Source organism: Salvia splendens, chromosome 3 (assembly GCF_004379255.2).
Source record: "Salvia splendens isolate huo1 chromosome 3, SspV2, whole genome shotgun sequence".
Taxonomy (NCBI): domain Eukaryota; kingdom Viridiplantae; phylum Streptophyta; class Magnoliopsida; order Lamiales; family Lamiaceae; genus Salvia; species Salvia splendens.
In genome coordinates, this window is record NC_056034.1 from 17,258,194 (window position 1) to 17,280,041 (window position 21,848).

General features: G+C 41.4%; 1 long non-coding RNA gene and 1 pseudogene across 1 annotated transcript; one reads left to right on the plus strand and one right to left on the minus strand.

Moving 5' to 3' along the window:
* Positions 1-627: 627 nt before the first annotated feature.
* Positions 628-21,847, minus strand: LOC121796676 (annotated as a pseudogene).
* Positions 10,292-12,870, plus strand: LOC121795294. The gene is made up of 3 exons (XR_006049449.1): positions 10,292-10,646; positions 11,905-11,966; positions 12,457-12,870. It is a non-coding gene; the product is annotated as an uncharacterized LOC121795294 (long non-coding RNA).
* Position 21,848: the final 1 nt, after the last annotated feature.

Below are 21,848 nucleotides of genomic sequence, written 5' to 3' on the forward strand. Positions count from 1 at the left end.
TTAGGATGGAACCCATGGATTTCTATCATGGTATAAGAAAGGGTCACCGATTGTGGGCTAAAATTGACTGACCCAGCAGTATATCTGGGCTGAAATCGAAAAAAAATGACTGACCCAACAGTCTAATTGGGCTGAAAATTTGGGCCAGTGGTCCAACCGATCGGAAAAAAATTGGGCCGATTGTCCAATCGATCATAAAAAAGTCCAACCCCACCAAGATTCACCTTGAAGGGTTTGAGGGATGGTGTTGGGAATTGAAACATAAAATGAACATAAAAAATATCCCACATCGGTGTATACAAATAGTTTAATCTACTATATAAGTCTCATGGGGCTCTCCTCCTATCACCAATTGGTTTTAGGATGGAACCCATAGATTTCTATCAAATTTAAGGGACGGTTAAGGAACGGATAACAGATGGAGAGTTGCAGGTTCCGTCCCTTAGTTAAGAGATGGAGTAAAAAAATATAGTGGACCCATGAATAGTAATTTAAAGAACGGTTGAGGGACGGCGTTGCGGATGACCTAACCAATTGGGGATAGACAATAATGTGGGAAGAAAATGCAAGACAGCATATTCATGTCAAAGTTGAGAAGGCTGCATATACCTTTCTCTCAGTTAGCAGTTAGTGATTTATCCACAGAATGACCGGTTTCCTCACGTGACCGAGAGGCCACCAATAAATCCAATTTGAAAAGTTACAAATTATGTCATCTGAGTTATATGAATCTGTAGCACTGGTTTGATCAAACCAGTCATCATTGATAGCATTTACAAAGTCAGCCAGGACCTAAAGGATGGGAAAAAGAAAAATTAAGACCTCCAAAGAATCTGATTATTGATCCAAATGAATAAATAATATAAGTGTAGAATCCACATCCAGTACCTGCAGAAACTCTCTCTTAAATTGGAGACTCGTCGCAACCTATTGACCCACAAATTATGAGCAGACTTTTTCCAACACTCCATCAAGGCATCTTCTGGGATAGCTATCTGTAAGAAGTTGAACACACTATCACATATAAAGTCGTTATAAGAATCAAAAGACAGGAATTTCCATCTATAAACAGGATGACTAGGGCTTTCTTAATCGTCCATCCATCAAAAAAAGGTAATATACTCCCTCTATCCCATAAAAATATGTGCACTTTCCATTTTCGTCCGTCCCACAAAAATATGTGCATCTCATTTTTGAAAAGTTATATCAATTTAATAATGTAGGTCCCACTATCCACTAACACTACTTTAACTATCATTCTCATCCGCTCTCTTATACATTGCTCATATTTTTATGGGAGGGAGGGAGTAATAAATTCCATAAAGAAATATGATCATTTGTGTAAGCATTCCAAAAAAAGGAATAGGCGTGAACCAGTAAAATATGCATATGAAAAACTGCAATATGAGGAAAACATATTTTTCTCATTGTACCAATGCACTTAAAGTACGACCACAAAGGTATGAGCAGAAAACAATTTAGTCATGACAACCAACCTCAATTGCATAGATTGCAGCTTTGAGTGCCTGCAGTTGGGAAGGTAGAACTTTCTGCCTTGGGCATCTTTTAACATTAATCTTTACCTGGCAAGTTACGGAATGAATAGCATATCTCTCCTCTATATCAAAATCAAGCTCAAATGTCAGAGGTCCTGGCATCGATCACATCTTCTGAGCGAATCAAGATATGCCTTCTGGCCATTTTTAACACTGTTGAGCTCTGAGTAAAATGACTTCCATATCTGGGCATCAAAAGCTTGGGAATTGTCATAGTTTTCAACAAGCTTTTCTCCTTTTCTCCCATATTCTACAACTGCAATGTCAATAGAAGCAGGAAGTTCATTTTGCATTTCCCCCAAGCTCGAGCGGTTGTCCACGTCAGACACCGGTGAGGAGACTGGGGCAGATGACTATTTTCACTATCAGTTGGTGCACTGGACATCATTTGGTTCAGAATTGCTTCTCGTTGTTCCAATGAAGCTAGAAGACGAGCCTCCTTTTGGTCCAAAGTAGACAGCAAAGAATGCAAAGCCTACAGAAGAGAAGGGTAGTGAGTACCATGATCAAACAAACAGTGGACTAAATGTTTTTAAGGTGGACCTCTTTAGTGTCAATCATCTCCCAGTGGCCATCTTCTGAAGACTCAAAGTAAATTCTCGTGTGTCCAGGATCAAATTCATCACAAGGACCCAAGAATATCCAGTATGTATATTGACTGCATCGGGTGTAAATATTCATCTGCTTCCGTTTGGTCTGCAATGTTTTTCGTGTTCACGTGTTTCTCCATGCCATCAATCTTTGACATGAGAACCTAGGAATCAATTGGTTCTGGTGTATCTATGTCGAGTCCACTAGATCTTCGCAAATCACAACTTCCTTGTGCCACAGATTTGACCATTGATCTCTTTATTTTAGCACCACAACCATAACAATTAATATTTGGAGGACATTCTGCACTTGAGGTCAAGGGGGCCTGGATAATATCCAAATGAAACATCAATAAGTTGAATATATCTCCGTCACATAGAAATAGGCTACGGGTTTTAATGCGTAATTGGTAAAGTAAGAGAAGGAGCAAAAGTAGTTGAAATAATGTAGTGGATAGTGAGAGTCATAACGGATAAAGTAAAAGCAAAGGAGAAAAAGTTGCCATAAATAGATATGGACTATTTGCATGGGATGGACGAAAAAGGAAATTAGGCCTATTTGTATGGGACGGAGGGAGTATATAAGAAGCTGGAATGACTAGTTTATAACAAGCAGGAGACAAATATTACCGTACCATCTATAACACCAGACAAGAACATAAAATGACAAGAATACCACAAAGCATGTAACTTTTTCCTGTCTTTGTACAAATCTTTTGTGTAATGCCTATGATTTGTATTATAAGTTTCAAAAGCCTGCCCTTTTGAGGGAGACAGTAACCAACAAAGGCAGACGGAAAAGGAAGTTTTCCTATGCCCCTAATAATTAATGATAACTTCATAAAGGATAAAAGGAATAACAGGGACTACCTTCATTCCGATGCTGGATCCAGCACCAATTAGATCAATCAATGCTGTCAAGGCATTGAGCTTCTCATCGATGCTTAAGTCTGAGTATTCACCCTCCATCAGTCCTAGTACCCAAAGTTCACCAGGATGGCTCTCATCAATATCATTGTATACAGTCAGAAGGTTACTATGTGATTTACTAGCATCACTTTTGGAGAGACTTGTATCCCTGGACTCATAGTCAGAATCATTTGCATCATTTCCACCAGTTACTTCAGAAACGTCATCTCCGCACCCTAAATCCTCAGAATCAGATGGAAAATCTGCAGATTCTTTTTCAACAGTATGTATCCGCAAACGATATCCAGACAAGGAGATCCTTTCACTGGAGAGAGCTGAGATAATCAAATTCTCCAAGTTTTGGACTGTATCGGTGAGGTTTAAACCAACAATCTACATGGAATAAGTAAACTCACAGCTACTCTCTACCTTTAAATATTTGAAGTTGCTGTAAATTTCTTTCTTTCTTTTTTCCCAGTAGGATGTTGTGAAATTTCTTGTATATAGTAAGAACTTACACTTGAAGATTTTGCCAACTCAGAGACTTCCAATCCATTACTACAAAATACTAAATAACTGTGACGCCCCAAAATTTCGATTCCTTTTATTTTGGATAAGCCGAATTTATTTGTCTAATTAATCCTCGCGTGGAGGGCGTGAGAACGTAGAAATTTCATGTTGTAATTTCCATCAAAGAATAAAACAAGTTTTGTGAAGGAAACAAAGTGCAAGAAATGTTTTCAAGAATAAAGAGTAAGAGTTATGTTTATTAGAAGAGCAAGTTGGAAATACAATTTCATGGATAATAAAAATGCTAATAATACATGAAAAAGACAATACAAGTTGTACAAGTTTTCATAGGTGAAAGAGACTTCACATGTCTACACTACATCTTTCACCCTACTAACTCTAGTGGATAAATCAAAAGGTTGTCCAAATTGGTATAGAGACCAAAAGGCTTCAAGATTTGATTCTCTTTCTCTTCCACATTCCCTCCTTCTCGAAATTCAGCCCGCAAGACTCCAAGGGAGCACAACCTACAAGGAGAAGTCCACTTACCCAATTAGTGAAAGAACATGTACCATGGAAGAGCAATAGGCAAAAGCAAGTCATGAAGGTAATGGAAAAACAGTCCAAGAGAGCATCAAGTCTCTGCAAAAGCTAGATCGCCATATCACTCTCTTCCCAAAGATCAAATAAGAACAAGAAGCATGGGAGAATGAGCTCCCAATGGGGAGAAATCGGACCCCCTCCAGCTGGGGCAAACAAGGGCATGAGATCAGCCCATGAAACTCCCAAGAAGTTTCACCAAAATGGTATACAAGGCATGAACATCAAGCTCGAAAGCGAGCTGATGGGGTGCGTACTAAACAAGCCCAACAGCAACGACGGCCCATCAGCCCAAAGCCCAAGGAAGAGTATGAGTTCGGCATTACCAAAGAGTTCGGCCTCAGCCTACAGCTCGGTAAAAGCCAACCAATCAAGCTCTGCTCTCAGGTCGGCATCAAGCTCTACTCTCAGATCGGCAACCAAAGCAGTTCGGTCTCAGTATTCGACCGAACAAGGAGTTAGTGGACCCATACAGGATTTCCACAACTTCCAACACACCCACTGCCACGTGGTGTCAACTCAGGCCACGATCGTAGGCCATGACCTACGCTACATCCACGATCTTAGGCCATGACCTACACGACATCCACGACTTAGGGTGGTGATGCAAGCCACGATCTTAGTTCAATATATAAATAGAACTTAGATCTGATAGACAAGGGTTAAGCTCTCTAGAGATAAAATATCATATAGCAAGTCTGTGTTGTAAGCTGTAATCCCAGATCAAGCAATACAATCTTGCCCTCCCTTCTTCCCGTGGACGTAGATTTACTTCAGTAAATCGAACCACGTAAATTCTTTGTGTCGTAGTCTTTATTCTCTACCAGCATTTACTAACATCAGAAATTCGCGGACTCATCACTGGCGCCGTCTGTGGGAACCAGAGAACCAAATTTGTGATAAAGCGAATTTTTGACCCTTTTTCCACCCCAAAAAAAATGCATACCAGATCACACACTACCCGTAATACCGTTCGTGAAAACCATGAGGAAGCTAGTCCAGCCCGCAGGTCCGGAAAACAGCCTCGGGAGACAGCTACTTCCAGTTTTCACGATGAAGGAACAAGCCGCTCAAAAGGTCCACACATCGAGTCTTCCCAGCAGCCTGATTTGAATGAGGCTGTCAAGCTGTTCTTGACTGAGAAGCAGGATGAGTTCTTAGCCTTCCTGCAAAAGAGCCAACAGCCGAAGACGAAAACGGTGGATTCTCCCTCCTCCTCCAGACATGAAAGTCACTACCGCAGTAGTGCCGTGTCTTCCAGGAAGAAGAATCCTCCACCCCGACATGTTCCTGTCCCTCCTCGGTGCCGAAATCACAGGAGATCTCCATCTCCTCCATACCGAAGAGATGTCGGGTTCGCCATGTACGGAGCATTGAAGACTCCGTTCTCGGACGATATCACCCGAACTCCCCTTCCACAGAACTACCGAACTCCGTCGATGACTTATGACGGGTTGGTGGATCCTCATGACTTCCTGGGACGCTATCAGTATAATATGGCGAACCAGGGTCTCAATGAGGTCCATATGTGCAAGCTGTTCCCCGAGCTGCTTATCGGGAACGCGAGAAGGTGGTTCGATAGCCTCCCCCAAGGCAGCATTAGATCTTACCGAGATCTAATGGATGCTTTCCACAGGAGGTTCTTTCAGAAAGCGGAAGCCCGGATCACTTCGGCTCAGCTGCTTTCTATACGTCAAGGTTGCGACGAAAAGATCAGCGACTTCATGACGAGATTCCACAAGGAATGCCTACAAGTAGATGATCTCAACGATCTACATGTCATTTCGGCATTCCAAAATGGAATCCTGCCCGGAGCTCTCTACAGAAAGCTCGTGGAATGCAGTCCGCAAACAGCTCAAGAGATGTGGGACATTGCGGACCAGTTCTCCCGTGCCGATGAGGCAGACCGTCGCAAACGGTCTTTAGACAGCTCATCCCGAGGAGATAGGAGGAAGCCCGATCATAGCGATCAGGGACATCCTCGCCGAACTCCTTTTGGCGATCAGGGACATCCTCGCCGAACTCCTTTTGAAAGGATTCAAAGGACTCCGGTGCAAGACCGATTGGGGCCACGTCTCAATCCTGAGAAGCCGCCCGCTCAGTTCGTACCATTGAACAAGTCAAGAGCGAAAATTTTCGAACTGCATTCCGATATGTTCGAAAAGCCAAGGCGGATGACGAAATCGGCCGCGCGCCGACCTCAGGATCAATTTTGCTCCTTCCATCAAGACTACGGTCACGATACCGAGGAGTGCCGACATTTGGCTGCAGGTATTGATGCCCTTGTGAAAGCAGGGACGTTAAAAAAATACCAAAGCAAGCAGCCGAAAAAGAACAAAAAGCAGGGAGGTGCGAACTGCGCTCCTCAGGATCCGAAAAGGCAACAGGATCCCGAAGACGATAACGAGCCGCAATATGATGGAGTAATCCTAACTATTGACGCTCTCCCTCCCGGGAAGACTAAATCGTCTCTGAAGTCATAGAGCAGAGGTTTAAAAGCTCGGTCTCCCACCCACAAGCAAACGGACTGAAGCCGTGATTCCGGTTGAGATCGGCATACCCAGTCCCCGAACTCAATTTCTCCAGCAGAAATGAATGACGACGGACTGAGAGCCGAGCTAGATCTTGCCGAAGAAAGAAGAGAATTGGCATGCATAAAAGCAGCCAAGTACAAGGAGCAAGTAGCCCGGTATTACAACCAAAGGGTGAAGAAGCTGCAATTTCAAGTGGGAGATCTCGTCTTGAGAAACAACGAAGTAAGCCGAGCAGAAAAGCTGGGCAAGCTCGAACCCACATGGGAAGGTCCGTATCGGGTGTCAGAAGTCCTCGGCAAAGGGTCTTACAAATTGGCTCACATGTCAGGAGAACAGGTACCCCGAACATGGCACATTTCCAACCTCAAGAAGTTCCATTTGTAAGAGACAGTCCGGTCAGTCAGTCTTGAGTCCTGTTCGGTCAATGTGCTTTCTTTGGTTTGCTTGGTCTTTGTTTGTCTCTGTGCGTTTTGTCTGTGTGTTTTGTCTGTCTCTGTGCGTGTCGTCTCTTACAAATGTTACTGAGGTATCTTGTTCTTCGAAGGCTGATCCCCTTCTTAGAACATATACAAGCCAACGATTGTGAGTCAAAGCTTCTAAAGAGGATACAAGACCACAATTCAGCTTAAACAAGCAGTTCGTCTGAAACGAACTGCAATAAGCTAACGATTGTGAAGTCCAAGCTTCTAAAGAGGATACAAGACCACAATTCAGCTTAAGAATCAAGCACTTCGTCTGAAACGAACTGCAACAAAAGTCCGATTCACGCGATAAAACTTGCCTGAATTAGGACAAGGGAAAGTCCGATCCACGCGATAAAACTCGCCGAATTAGGACAAGGGAAAGTCCGATCCAAGCGATAAAACTCGCCAAATTAGGACACAAGCTTAGTCCGGTCAAAGATGTTTATTTCATCAGACCAAAGACGAGTCCGGTTAAAGATGTTTATTTCATCAGACCAAAGACGAGTCCGGTCAAAGATGTTTATTTCATCAGACCAAAGACGAGTCCGGTCAAAGATGTTTATTTCATCAGACCAAAGACGAGTCCGGTCAAAGATGTTTATTTCATCAGACCAAAGACGAGTCCGGTCAAAGATGTTTATTTCATCAGACCAAAGACGAGTCCGGTCAAAGATGTTTATTTCATCAGACCAAGGACCAAGTCCGGTCAAAGAAGTTTACTTCATAAGACCAAGGACCAAGTCCGGTCAAAGAAGTTTACTTCATAAGACCGAGGACAAGTACGATGAAATTTTTTCGCTAAGCTGTAAATACACAGTGTTAGAAGCGAAAACAAAATTTCATTTTTCAAATCTTGTTCGGCATACAACTCCGCTACCCTACAAAATGGCGTTACGCTATTACAAAGGACTATTCTACTGTCCGGGGTTGCTAAAGTTGAGCCACCTATTCACAAAATCCTCGTGAAGCCGAGTTCGGGCGTTCTCGGCAGCTGAAGAATAAGCAGGTCGACGAGATGCTCTAATCGACCTACCACCTCTTCCCTGAGCCCGGGAAGCTCTAGCACCTCGGCGGCGAAGAGTCTCTTCACGAAGCATTTGTTGATCTTGCTCACTCATAATCACAGCTCCTCTACGAACTTCAGTCCGTCCTTGTCTTGACGTTTCCGGCTGTTCCTGAGTTCGTTGCTGACTTGGAGTAAGGTTTTGAGCAAGTGAATCAGGGGTTTGAGCTGGAGTGTGACCATCTGTTGACGGGAAATGCCTAAGGAATCTCTCGATTGAGGGACGCCGGGAAAGAATGATGTCGTACCGAGAAGCCCAGCGCCGCAATGATTTCACGACTTGTTGGCAAGCCGAGCTCTCCAGCGCATTGTTCCTCCGGAGTACATGATATTCCTCCCACAGTTCGTCAACTCGTTCCTGAACTTCAGAGATGGTCATTCCCCCACGCCTGCAGATGAAATCCTCATACGCAGTCCTCTCAGCGACGGCAGTGTTCAGCTCGGCCTCCAGATCCTTCTTTTCGGACTCTAAGTCCTTATTATCGGCCTCCAGCTTCATTGAACGAGCCAAGAGTTCGTCATTCTTCATCTGGTCAGCTATAGCTCTTTTCTCAGCTTCGTCTAAAGCCGAAGAGTACAGCCGCTTCCAGTGAAGTACCTCCAGCTCCTTGAGAGTTAAGAATACAAAGCAGCTCCGTCAGTTCGGCATTTCAGCTTACCGAGCAGGTAGTAAACCACAACAGGAGTAAGAGAGTACGAAAGGCTATACGAAGACACAAGAGCAGAAAGAAGAATTTTTTCATTCATAAGAAAAAATTTTTTCTACACAAGGGCTTCAAGGCCGTTTTACAAGAAGGAAGAAACTAAACTAAGAGAAGGAAGATGAAATCATACTCCGCTAGCTTCGTCTCCGCCTTCTCGGTGAGGTTCAGCTTCCTTCTCCTTGTCTGCTTCAGCTTCAGCCTCGACCTCCCTGCTCTCCCCAGCCTGCTCGGCGCCACCGTAGCCGATCTGCTGCGCCTCCTGCTCGGCCTGCTCATCGCCGGTCTGCCGCTCATGCTGCTCGGTCTCACCCTCTCCATGGAAAATTGGAGCGGGTGAAACTGACCCTATGGAGGCAAAGATAGCCTCCATGTTCTCATCGCGGTCAGCTCGGCAACTACGAACTTGGTCTGCAGAAAGCAGGACCGAGGACGAAGCAAGCTCCTCAAGCACCGGCAGACTCTGAAGCCGAGCTGCTATCTCTCGGCCGTACAGCGGCAGGATGACTTCGGGACCCTGCTCGGCTTTATCGGTCATCAGTTTCAGCAGATCACCGACAAAGGCTGAAAATTGGTTGCTCAGAAAGAGTTTCTCCGCGAAAGCACGGAGAACCTCCCCTTGGGCAACCACGGCAGCAGCATCCCTCCGTTTCGTCTGCTCTCGCTGGATGACGAGCTGGTTTTTGGCAAACTGAGCTTCATCCTGGGCCGAAATCCTAGCAGCTTCAACGGCCGGATTTTACTGTCGCATTTAATGCAGTCACGTGCAAGGCACGTCCCCTGACATCAGCCTCCCCCTTGCCTTTATCCAGAATGCCGAAGTGACTCACTTCGCCGAAGTGATTCACTTCGCCCTTCGGGGGGGGTAGTGATGGGGTGCGTACTAAACAAGCCCAACAGCAACGACGGCCCATCAGCCCAAAGCCCAAGGAAGAGTATGAGTTCGGCATTACCAAAGAGTTCGGCCTCAGCCTACAGCTCGGTAAAAGCCAACCAATCAAGCTCTGCTCTCAGGTCGGCATCAAGCTCTACTCTCAGATCGGCAACCAAAGCAGTTCGGTCTCAGTATTCGACCGAACAAGGAGTTAGTGGACCCATACAGGATTTCCACAACTTCCAACACACCCACTGCCACGTGGTGTCAACTCAGGCCACGATCGTAGGCCATGACCTACGCTACATCCACGATCTTAGGCCATGACCTACACGACATCCACGACTTAGGGTGGTGATGCAAGCCACGATCTTAGTTCAATATATAAATAGAACTTAGATCTGATAGACAAGGGTTAAGCTCTCTAGAGATAAAATATCATATAGCAAGTCTGTGTTGTAAGCTGTAATCCCAGATCAAGCAATACAATCTTGCCCTCCCTTCTTCCCGTGGACGTAGATTTACTTCAGTAAATCGAACCACGTAAATTCTTTGTGTCGTAGTCTTTATTCTCTACCAGCATTTACTAACATCAGAAATTCGCGGACTCATCACGAGCCAACTTTGCAGCCCCAAAATAGCGGCACAACCCCCAAAATTCAGGCACAAAATGCCAATTCTTTGAGCTATATAAGAGGCCGCAGCCTTCGCCCCTCCCCACTCTTCGAACACCAAGATTCACAACATCATAGGGTGAAAGCAATCATAGGGAGAAAGCAGAAAGGAGTGAGGAGTGAGGAGAGGCGCCGGCAGCAAGAGAAACCGCAAGGATTTTCAGCCGAGAGGTAATTCCCTCAACACCCTCGTTGCATCATATAGAACAACAATCCCATAGCCAAGAACATAGAAACATGGCCTTAGGAATTCATAACGCTAACAAGTAGAGAACAAGCGAGAGACGATGCTAGAGCGAAGCACGGAGGGAATATTTCTAAATCAGTATGACGAAATGAGAACCATAAGTATCAAGAACTAGTATAGCAAATCAATAGCAAGCTCATCCTAGCGACGAACAAAACCCAAAGACCGAACTCGATCGAAATTTCGGAATGAACGGAGGTGAGGGAAGAAGAAAACTTAGCTTAGACGGCGGGTGGCCGGCGTCGAACAATCCACGCGGCGGAGCGGCAGCCGACAAGGCGGTTGGCTGCTGAAGCCGACGCCGAGCGACACCGCGAGCGGCGGCCTTGCTCGTCGAACGGCCGAACCGACGGAGGGGAGAGAGAGGACGACCGAGGAGGGAGCAACCGCCGATGGAACTCCGGATTTCCCGTCAGAGGAGGTTCGTTTTCACCAGTGAAGAGGGGGGCGCGAAGGGTGAGACCGTGTAGTTCTCGTTTTGGAAGAAGTCCCTTTCTGAAATTGAATTTTTTTTTAAGTGTGGAGGAAGAAGGAGGGGGTTGACCGATAGATGAGGGAGTGAAAATTGGGCCTGCTCCTTTAATTAAATAAGTGGGTTCCTTAATTGATTAATCAAGATTGGGCCTTAACAATTAAATAGACAAATTTGGGATGCCTCACTTTGAATTAATTGAATTCTGGGCCTCTAAAATAAATGGAGAAGTTGGGGCCAAATTAAATGGTAGCTGGGCCATTTTATTCAATTGTAGAGTTTGGACCGAGAAGTATATTTGTGGAACTTGGAAGCAAATATGCGGGGAAGAAATTTATTTGAGAAATTGTGTTTGGAACTTAATTAAATTAATTCTCGAGTAAGTCTTATTTACCGGAGATGGAAAATATTAGTAGAGAAGCGAAGGGCCGACCGGCGTCGCGGGTGGCGGCCTTAAGAAAAATCCAAAGAAGGAATTTAAGGAGGGATTTTAAGAATCCATATTTTACCAAGAGATAATAGAATTTCTCCAAGATAAGTAAAACGAATAATTAAATGCTGCTGAGAAAAGAAGCCGAGTTAGGATTTAAGAAAGAAAATCCTATAAGCCGAGACTAAGAGATAGGTGCTATCCTATAGAATGCATGCATTCTTTTCGCATAAAAATAGTTCAAGTGCTAATTAGCGTGTTACACTATTTATTTCTAAAGGAGAAATTATTCAAGGGCAGATGAGGCCAAACGAGGATTTTAATTGGAGATAAGCATACTAGGTGAGCTTTCTTTTAATATCCAGCACTATAGTGTGGACATAAAGCAAATGTTTTGAAGTTATGAAACACATTTTTCTCAAAAATGGATATGTGTTTTTTTAAAAGTTGTTGCCATGCCATAAAGTGTTTGTTTTCGAGACCTGTCTGTTAGAGATATTTGTTTGTTGGTTTTGGCTATGCCAAAACGTTTCGATTGTGGTGCACAAGAGTCGTGAGCCATCCTAGAGAGGTTGGCCGGCGAGGGTACTGTTGAAGGTGGCCACCTTCACGGTACACTAGATTCTCAGACATGGTAGGATACAACAAGAACTTAGATTGATCAGTCGGACTTTTAAGATCACAAAAGAATTTAGTATACTCGAGCCTTTTTAAGAAAAACCCCCGTGTGATACTGTTGAGGGATGACAACTTATATTTGTATGTTTTGTTTTCGGCACGTGTCCACTGAGTACTCATGTACTCAGCCCTGCATGTATTTATAAATGTGCAGGTTGAACGTCAAGATGGAGAATAATTGATCGGAGTCGATGCTATCAAATAAGCTTGTGGATTTCTCAGCGATTCGTGTCTTCATACACGAAGTCATTTAGTAGAGACCTCTTTCCGCTGCATTTATTTTTGTTAAGTGAAAAACTTATAGTCTCACCTTCGAACTCTGATCTGGTTGTTGTGGTGAATGATTCTATTTGAGAACATGTAGCCAAATATTCAGTTCCTTGTTTGCAGTATTGAACTCTGATCTGGTTGTTGTGGTGAATGATTCTATTTGAGAACATGTAGCCAAATATTCAGTTCCTTGTTTGCAGTATTTATTTGACTAGTATTTCTTCCTCTTCCTTGATTTTCATCCCCCTTCTACCCTGCTTCTTTAATCTCCCTATTAGTCGCGAATCACCCATTATTGTTATCCATAACAAGGATCGGGTCGTGACAATAATTCTCCCTTCAATGTCCGCGGACTTAATCCGTACTTATCCATGACATTGCCTTCCTAGAAAACAAGAAACAAACACAATAAATTTGTTGCATCACATAATATATCCCTTACCAACGGGATCAGTCAAGGATCTTGCTTACAAAACAAAAGCTACAAAAGCTAGACATTCCTTGCACAAGGAACAGTAGTTCTTCTTACAAACTATAGGATGCATTACACATTTTGTACATAGGTTTTGTCTCACACTCAGAAACAGAAAGAATGGGGACTCTCGTGTTGTTATCTTTTGATATAACAAAACTTGATGCTTACAGGAGAGACTACAAAACAGAAACAAAAATCATGATTATTAAGAAATTGATTACCTTACAGCATGCTGCTTTCCTTGTCATATTAAGCTTATAACCAAAACCAGCTGCAGTCAACACCTGACATAATATTTCTATCCATGTCAGGAGGTTCAGTGACTTCTGCCAGAACTCAATAACCACACCATGATGTTCAAGCTGCAAAATCACCAAAGTTTAGAAGGTTAAAACAGTAACATGAAATACAAATTCCTTTAGTGAACATATTTTCTAGGTGATCAATGACAAAGTAACCATTGCTATATGAACTGTGACAAGGCAAATGTTTGAAGGAATATCAATGAAATTTAAAGGTCCCTAAACAACTAGCCTGGTGGATCAAGATTATAAAAGTTTCCAACAAGGCATCAACTATAGCATATACAACTGCACGTATATATGCATATCTACAAAACTCCTGAAAGACATCGTACAGAGAAGCATGTAAAAGAATGAAAAGAATGTTAGTGTTGTTTCCCAGTAATAGGTGTTTGTAGTTAAAAATAGCCGAACAATGGAGATATTGGACTATTACCAAATAATCGTTGACACTGAGAACTAGGTCAGAATCAATTTTTTAAGCTTCCCAATTCCAACTTTTCTTTTATTACCTGAACGAGATTTTAATTTTATCATATAGGAAATTCCATTAGAAAACAACTTTGAAACTAATAAGAACGAACTCCCAATATGCTAACTAATAGTGATCCCTTAAATAATTGTATATATACTACTCCCTCTGTCCGCGAACATGAGTCTCGTTTTTCCATTTTAGTCCGTCCGCGAATAGGAGTCCCGGTTCACTTTTACCAAAAATGGTAATAAGGTCCTACCTTCCACTAACTCATTCCACTCACATTTCATTTAATATTTACAAGTGGGACCCCTATTCCACTAACTTTTCCACTCACTTTTCTTAACATTTCTTAAAACCCGTGCCACCCATAAATGGGACTCCTAATGGCGGACGGAGGGAGTACTATTGAATATCAACAAAACAGTGACAGAGATTAGAGAGTCATAGTACAATCTCCAACATGTGCTGCTATAATGCTATTATCATCAGAATGAAGTATGACAAACACAAAATCTACCACTCTAACTGTACCTCTAAGATATACTCACCGAATGAATCAACTCCGAATACTTGCGATTTTTGCTAGAATGAGAGAAATATCCTTTGCTTATCTCGTTGTCAATATCTGAAAAAAGTAGTCTGAGGAGGGCCACATGCACTAGACCAAGCAAGAGTGAATCCTGAAGCCAGAAAGAGGAGGATGAAACCGAGAAATTTCCAACAAACTTACAAAGCTATGTTACACATGATGCTTATGATTTGGCAACGATCTACGTTACCTTATCATGAAATGATTGGGCAAACTCGTCTATGGTGAACGAATGTGTGTCAATTGTTGCAGCATTCGTGCAAATAAAATGGAATAGCTTCAATTAACAAATAAAAAAAGATTAGTAAAACTTAGCATACAAGTTAAAACACCTTACAGTGGAATAAATTAATGGGGATTTGACAGACTAAAAACAACTGGAAATTTAATTAACAAACGAAGAAAATACACTGATTCAGCTCCAAAGTTCTCTAATCAACACATATACAAATATCAGAAGATAGTAAAAGTACAGATACTATCAATAAAATTGGAAACAGAAAGAACAAATATTTCCTCAATGATGTGGATTTGAACCAGAAAGAGATTTCAGACAGAAGTTGAACAAGTGGGAGTTTTGTGCATCTTTTATTGCACAAGGTCCATTGAATCAATGTTATGAGACCCCATATAGGAATATAGAGTGACTGAGTGAAAATAAATTTCTTATAACTGAAAGGAGAATTTAATATCCACTCAGTCTACATCTAGAGTAGCTCTATGCATTATCATATTACAAAGACCTGTTCAAATACCTTAAAGAGTTTGTTTACTAATTCTGGTGAGGAAGCCCATGGTTGTACTGACAAAGGTAGCTTCATTGCGACAGAACTTGGAGGAAATTTGGCAAGCAAGTCTGTCAACATACAGAACATTATTAAGAGGTTTAGTTAGAGTGCCCACGAGTCCTGCTCCTACCAGTAAGTTCATGTACTAAAACAATATTTCACACAGGAACAACAAAAGAATTATGAAAGTAAAGTAAAGAGTGCAATGGACCTTTGCAAAGTGAACAACCATGAGAACAACTGGTAGTAAAATGAGTTGAACAAGATAACGGATTGGGTCCTACTTGTAATTCTCTAAGCTCCAGTTCCTCATCATCCAGTAATATTTCAAATTCTGTATTCTCTGTACACTTCACATCTTCGAGAGCAAGTTCACATTTATCCTTGTGAGGCTTCTGCTTCTGGATTTTCTGGGGTTCCACCACCTACATTTATATCGTGCCAAGCAAAATGATTATAAATTCTCTTATCCAAGTATAATTAAAACAGCTGAGGCAAACATCACCTTTCTACATCTCAATGCAGCCTTCCTATTAGCCCTTTCTCTGTTCGCCATTTTTTTCTACACAAGGAACAACATAATTAAATTTCAATTTACAAATAAGAGAGAGTGTAAATTTGATAGGGATAATAGTTGTGTGCATTCAGCTAGCTAAATAACTGAAACAGAGGACTGGGGATCAAACCAAAATAGACTCATGTGGCTGCACTCGTTTCTTCTTCTTCTGATTGACACTGCCACTACTACAGGAACTGTATTCAGAATCTCTTGAATCAGGATTTGTACATATCACCAAACCTTTCCCGATTATTCCATCTTGTGATACTAGTTATCCAGCACAATCATCTATAATGTCATTTGGTCCTACCATCTATTTGCAAAAATTAAAGGCTAAATAACGACAGCTATTACTGGAAAATTGGAGTGATGAGCTTACTATGTCAAAATTTGAATGGATAATTGTCCAAGGAAGCTTGAGCATACAATCTAAGTAATTCGACCAAGTGACCTGAAAATCTAGAATAGCAATATTGGTTCAATAATAATTGTCGGAGCAATCAATAGTTCTACAAGAGTGATCAACTCATCCATTTGAGGTAGCAGTATCCGTTTTTGCATCTCCGCGTCGGCACTTTAAAAGCAAGCAAAAGTGTATAGTATTTATATCTAAGTTTGGTGGCCCAGTCAAGTAGTTTTGCCCTTATTCAGAAGTGAAGAGTCCTAACCAGTATTCTACGTTTCCAATCTATTATGTCTGCGCCATGAGTTAACTCCAAAATAATTTTCAAATAATTCCGCTTCAAATACAAATAACAACCACTTGAGGCGCTAATCATCAGAAATCCAGGACACTCAACATCTCAGTTAACGGAAATGAAAGCATAATCCAAGCAAACAGTTCAGACTCAATCATTATGCACGCGAACAACAAAAAACAAGGAAAGGAACGCTACAACAACCTTCCAATTCTAAATTCTTACCGCCTGGAAAAGCATTAGACGGAAGAGGACCAAATTCATCGCCCAGCGCAGGACCGTCCTTCCCAAAAATTTTGGTGAAAATATCCTCCGGAGTGTACAGGGATTTTTCTTTTATTGTTCTAAACTAGAACATACCTTCCTTGTTTGTTCTAGCCTTTTTTTTGATTCCGTGTTTGGGAGAGACGCATGACCCCCATGCGTCTCCTTTTAATGAGACGTATGACGGAGATGCGTCTTTCAGAGATACGCATGAGAGACATGCGTCTCTCATTTTTTTCAATTATTTTTGAACGACGCATGACCGTCATGCGTCTTAGGGAGAGACGCATGAGGGTCATGCGTCTCTAATACATACACTGCAGTAATGATTGCTATGAATACTGTGCTGATGGAGGCATGCATACTCCATTTGACCGAAAGCATCAATTCATGAATAAAACATGAATAATAATGCTACTAGCCTACTATTTCCCAATTTCTCACTCTTCCACTTTCCCATTTTTCACGCCTCCACGCTTTCACTTTTTCCCAATTTTAATAGAGGCATGCATTTACTCCATTCTCACTCTTCCACTTTTTAAAACAAAATTATGTGCTTTCGAATCACAAGAAATGAGACATAACATTATTGCACCCCATTTCCCTTTTATGACTTATTTTCAGAGAGCTGGCCAACACTTTCATTCACAAAGTCAAAACCAAAATAAATAACATCATTGTGATGCAAGTCCTAATAATATTAGAGTGATGCAACATGATTTTCCCTTTCAGGTCCTAATAATATTACAGTGATGCAGACCTAAATGACTTTTCTCTGTCATCGTTGTGGAATTATTTGGCAGGTGGTATGAATATGATGATAATTTTGAAAATGGTGAATGTCAGATATAACAATTATTTGGCCCCCACTTGTACCGTTTTAATAATATTTTGACGTGATAGATTTTAGAACTTGAGTGTCACAGTATCCATACAATTTCTCAATCATTACACAATGGTCATTACACAATGGCTTACAGGTGCAGTGTATGTATTAGAGACGCATGACTTTCATGCGTCTCTCCCTAAGACGCATGACGGTCATGCGTCGTTTAAAAAAAAATTGAAAAAAATGAGAGACGCATGTCCCTCATGCGTCTCTCTGAAAGACGCATTTCCGTCATGCGTCTCATTAAAAGGAGACGCATGAGAGTCATGCGTCTCTCTCAAACACGGAATAAAAAAAAAGCTAGAACAAATAAGGAATGTAAGTTCTAGTTTAGAACAATAAAAAAAAAAACCCGAGTGTACAAAAGCTCTTGAAGCCCGTGCCTGTAATCATTCTCATTCATAAATACATGCTGATTCCGCTTGCTCTTCGTCTTCTGATCAGCAGCTCTGCTTCGCGAGTTGTGAATGCCTTCTCTAACAAGAGTGTGAGAGCTGGAAAATGGAGGACAGGGTTTTACTAATTTTATCTTTTAACAGGTAGTAGGGTTTTTGGTTTTTGTTTGGGACATTTCTCAATTTATAATATGTAGTACTGTAGTAGTACTACTACTTTATTTATCACTTATTAAGAGCATTTATCACTCATTGAGAGCACTAGCAGTGCTGACCGATCACAAGGCCTAAGCGATCGGTCACCACATCGGCTCCCACCGGCTCCATTGTGGAGTGGGAGCCGATAAACACCTCCAATCGCCTACTGCAGAGGGCCGCTCCAGCGCCTCAGCCGATGGGCTATTGGCTCTTCATTGGCCCTGCCATCGGCTCCCATTGTGGGGAGCCAAGGCTGATAATTATTTTATTATTTTTAAATTTCTTCTCATATAAATACCTCACAATCCCATTCATTTCACACACCAAATCATTCTCTACTCACATTTTTCTCTCTCTAGAAATGTCTTTCAATTCTTTTATTGTATTTTTTATTTTATTGTTTTTTTAAAAAAATTGCTTCTTGTTGTATTATTTTTCCAATATTGTAATACATCGAAGAATTATTTTATTCATGTATTGTAACTTAATTAAATTATTTAGACATTGATATAAAAAATAAAATAAAATAGTGATGATGTGGAAATTATATGGGCTCTAAGATAGACTCTGGAATATGCTCTCATTGCATGGAGATGGATCCCATCATTCCATTATTCAATTTAAATACTTCAATTACTAAAAACATTTCCACAATATTAAAATGCATTAAAAATATCCGATACCATTACAAATTACTAAAAAAATAAAAATTACATAATTAAAATCATAAAAATTAAAAATTATATAATAAAAGTGTGGAAAATGGATATATTTTATTAGGAAGTGGGAAAATATTTTTTTTATTAAATCTGAATTTTTCAGATTTTTTCGAATTTTAAAAAATAATAATAAAAAAATGATAAACCAACGGCCAACCAGAGCATGCCACGTCGCCTGCTCGTGCTCTTGCCGTTGGCACAGACGTGCTCTATGCATAGAGCAGGGCCGTGCCGTCGGCAAGAGCACAGCGGCGGACACAGGCTTGCTCTTGCCGACGGCACGGACGGTGCTCTTGGCAAGAGCACCGTTGTGGATGCTCTCAACTTCTAATCGGTGTGGATGCTCTCAACTTCTAATCGGATCAGACTTTTACTACAAGACAATAGTCACTTCTATATAATTATTAGCACTAAATTTTTAAATAAAGATAAACAATTTAAATAAAAAAATACGTAATTTATCTTGTTTCAAGGAGTATTTTAAAATCAAAATTAAATAACATTAAGAAATAAGTAGTGGATGGTCTGAAATCATTAGTCCAAATGTTTCATCCTTTATATTAACTACAAATCAGTAAGGAGATGCATAATTTATGGATGCCCTAGTAATAGACAAAAAGAGGCAAAATAATGAAAAGATAACGGAAAAGACCAAAAGATAAAAAGTGAAAAAAATATTTGTCGTTTGATTGGCCTTGAATATGTTAATGCGTTCCTGCAAAATGTGAGCTTAAAAATCGACCGTTTTATTGGTCATTTTTGAAAGCACTAAGATGTTGTCCTGTTTGTGCTATAGCCACTGGCATATTCAAGGAGAACTTGAATTTGGAGATTAATTAAAAAATCCGCAATATAAGGATTATCTAAGTTGGGCACATTCTTTTATCAAATTTTCAGTTCTTGTGTTGTTCTTCTTTGTCTTATTGTTGTCTTCCTCGTTTGCTTAGTTATTTTGATCACAAACCATGCGATGTTTCTTGATTTTGGAGGATTTGAGTTGGGCATGTTTGATTGCCCTGAGAGGGTGAGATGAGATAGGGCACACTATTGGGTTTTCCCGGATATGGCTGATAGGCCTTATGTCAGTCAGATGTTTGATGGCCCGGATATAGTTCCGCACACATGTTATGCTGTTTTTGATACAGCATAGAAAAACGTATGATAACGGGATTGTTTGTCTGTTTTGTCCCTAGCAACTATTAATATTTCCAAATTCGCCCTTGCAACCCTACTATATACAACTCAACTTTAGGAACTTTGAGGCCTAATGGTCTGCTTACAGCATCTCTTAAAATCCTCGAGTCACCCGCTGAGCCCTCCCATCCGGGAAGTAGATAAATGAATCTGAGCTGGGGGTCACATACGGCCAATGTGTTGGTTGTGATGTGGCCTTTGCGATTACGGTAACGGGGAACATCACCAATGGGCACACGCACATTGATATAAGTACCATCTAAAGCACCTAGGCAACCCTGCAAATAGATCACAAAACACAGTAATACATATATCGAAGATTTGTGGCAGCATGTTCAATCTATCTATACCTTGAACCATTTCCACCTACGGTCGGAGCAAGCTTCATCTATTGGTGTCGGCTTCACCAAAAAAATACTATGTAATGAGAGAATTCCTCGGAGTACAATATGTATATATTTTGAAACGGTTTGAGACGAGCGCATGAAATTATGCCCAACTATGCGCGATTTCTTGTGATGTGCTAGCACACATAGGAACATGGCTACTTGTTCTTCAACACTTACTAGTCTTTGATCAATTAAGCCTACCCGGTCCCGGAGAATGCGACATAGACGCCCAAAGGTGTTCCTATCCATCCGTAAATTATCCACACATGCCCTATCGGTTATACGCACTAGTCTATCCAGCTGGCGCACATGAGCCGGAATAGAGTCAAGGACCGCTGACTGACCTAGACGATCCCAACGTTTACGCTTACGGTTTTGAGGGCAGAGCAATGAGATCATAAAAGAGATGAGCAGCAAGTTAAGTTGATAGTTCCGTATAACCTCTTCAAGCAAAATCAACAAGGTCGTCATATCATTCTGTGTACATGAGACGAGATCAAAGATTGCAATACAGAAGCTGCAAACTTCAATTCGAATATTTACATTCCTAGATAACTCACACAGTGAAAATTTATTTAGCGTTCTCTGTAAGCAATTGAGGCATAACAATAACCCACCACACAGCAATGTAAAAATCGTCATATGGACAACAATTTTATCACTACAGATCTTTAGATCTGTAAAGCGAAAACAATTGTGTGCGTAGCTAATTCGCATACCTCACGGGAATCCTCTCTGTTATCCATTCAAATCCGATTATGCTTACAGATGCCCAAATTTGAAGGACCCAATCCAAAACGAAGCCGCTACCAATTTTTGAGAGAAAATAACATCAGCCAAAGTTCCAATTCAACGTAACTCAGCGTATTAATGGAAAATTGATAGGCAATAAATCACAACCCACCTGGAAACCCACCTGGAATCGGGACTGACGGCGAGACTGGCCACAAAGCACAGCCGGTGGTGGTGACTCCAAACAAAATTGTGCCAATATCCACCAAATTTGATTAAAATCGAGATTATGAGGGGTCTTTTAGACAACTATGCAATCGGGAACTACGGCATAAGGCTTATCGGAGCCAGAAACCGTGATACGCATACACACGAAAACTAGGGTGGTATCTTAATGCGGCCCGGGTTGGTGGTTGTATCCCGGGTCGCCGTGCAACCGTATCATGGCAAGCAAAAACAATATAATCCATGATAAAGAGGGTTTATCTGACATATCAGGGCAATCAAACGCGCTTAGGAACAACATCAAAACCTTATTTCGAGAGATGTTGAGATTGAGAGTGGGGAAAGAGTAATTTGGAAAGTGAGCACCTACAATTATCTAAAT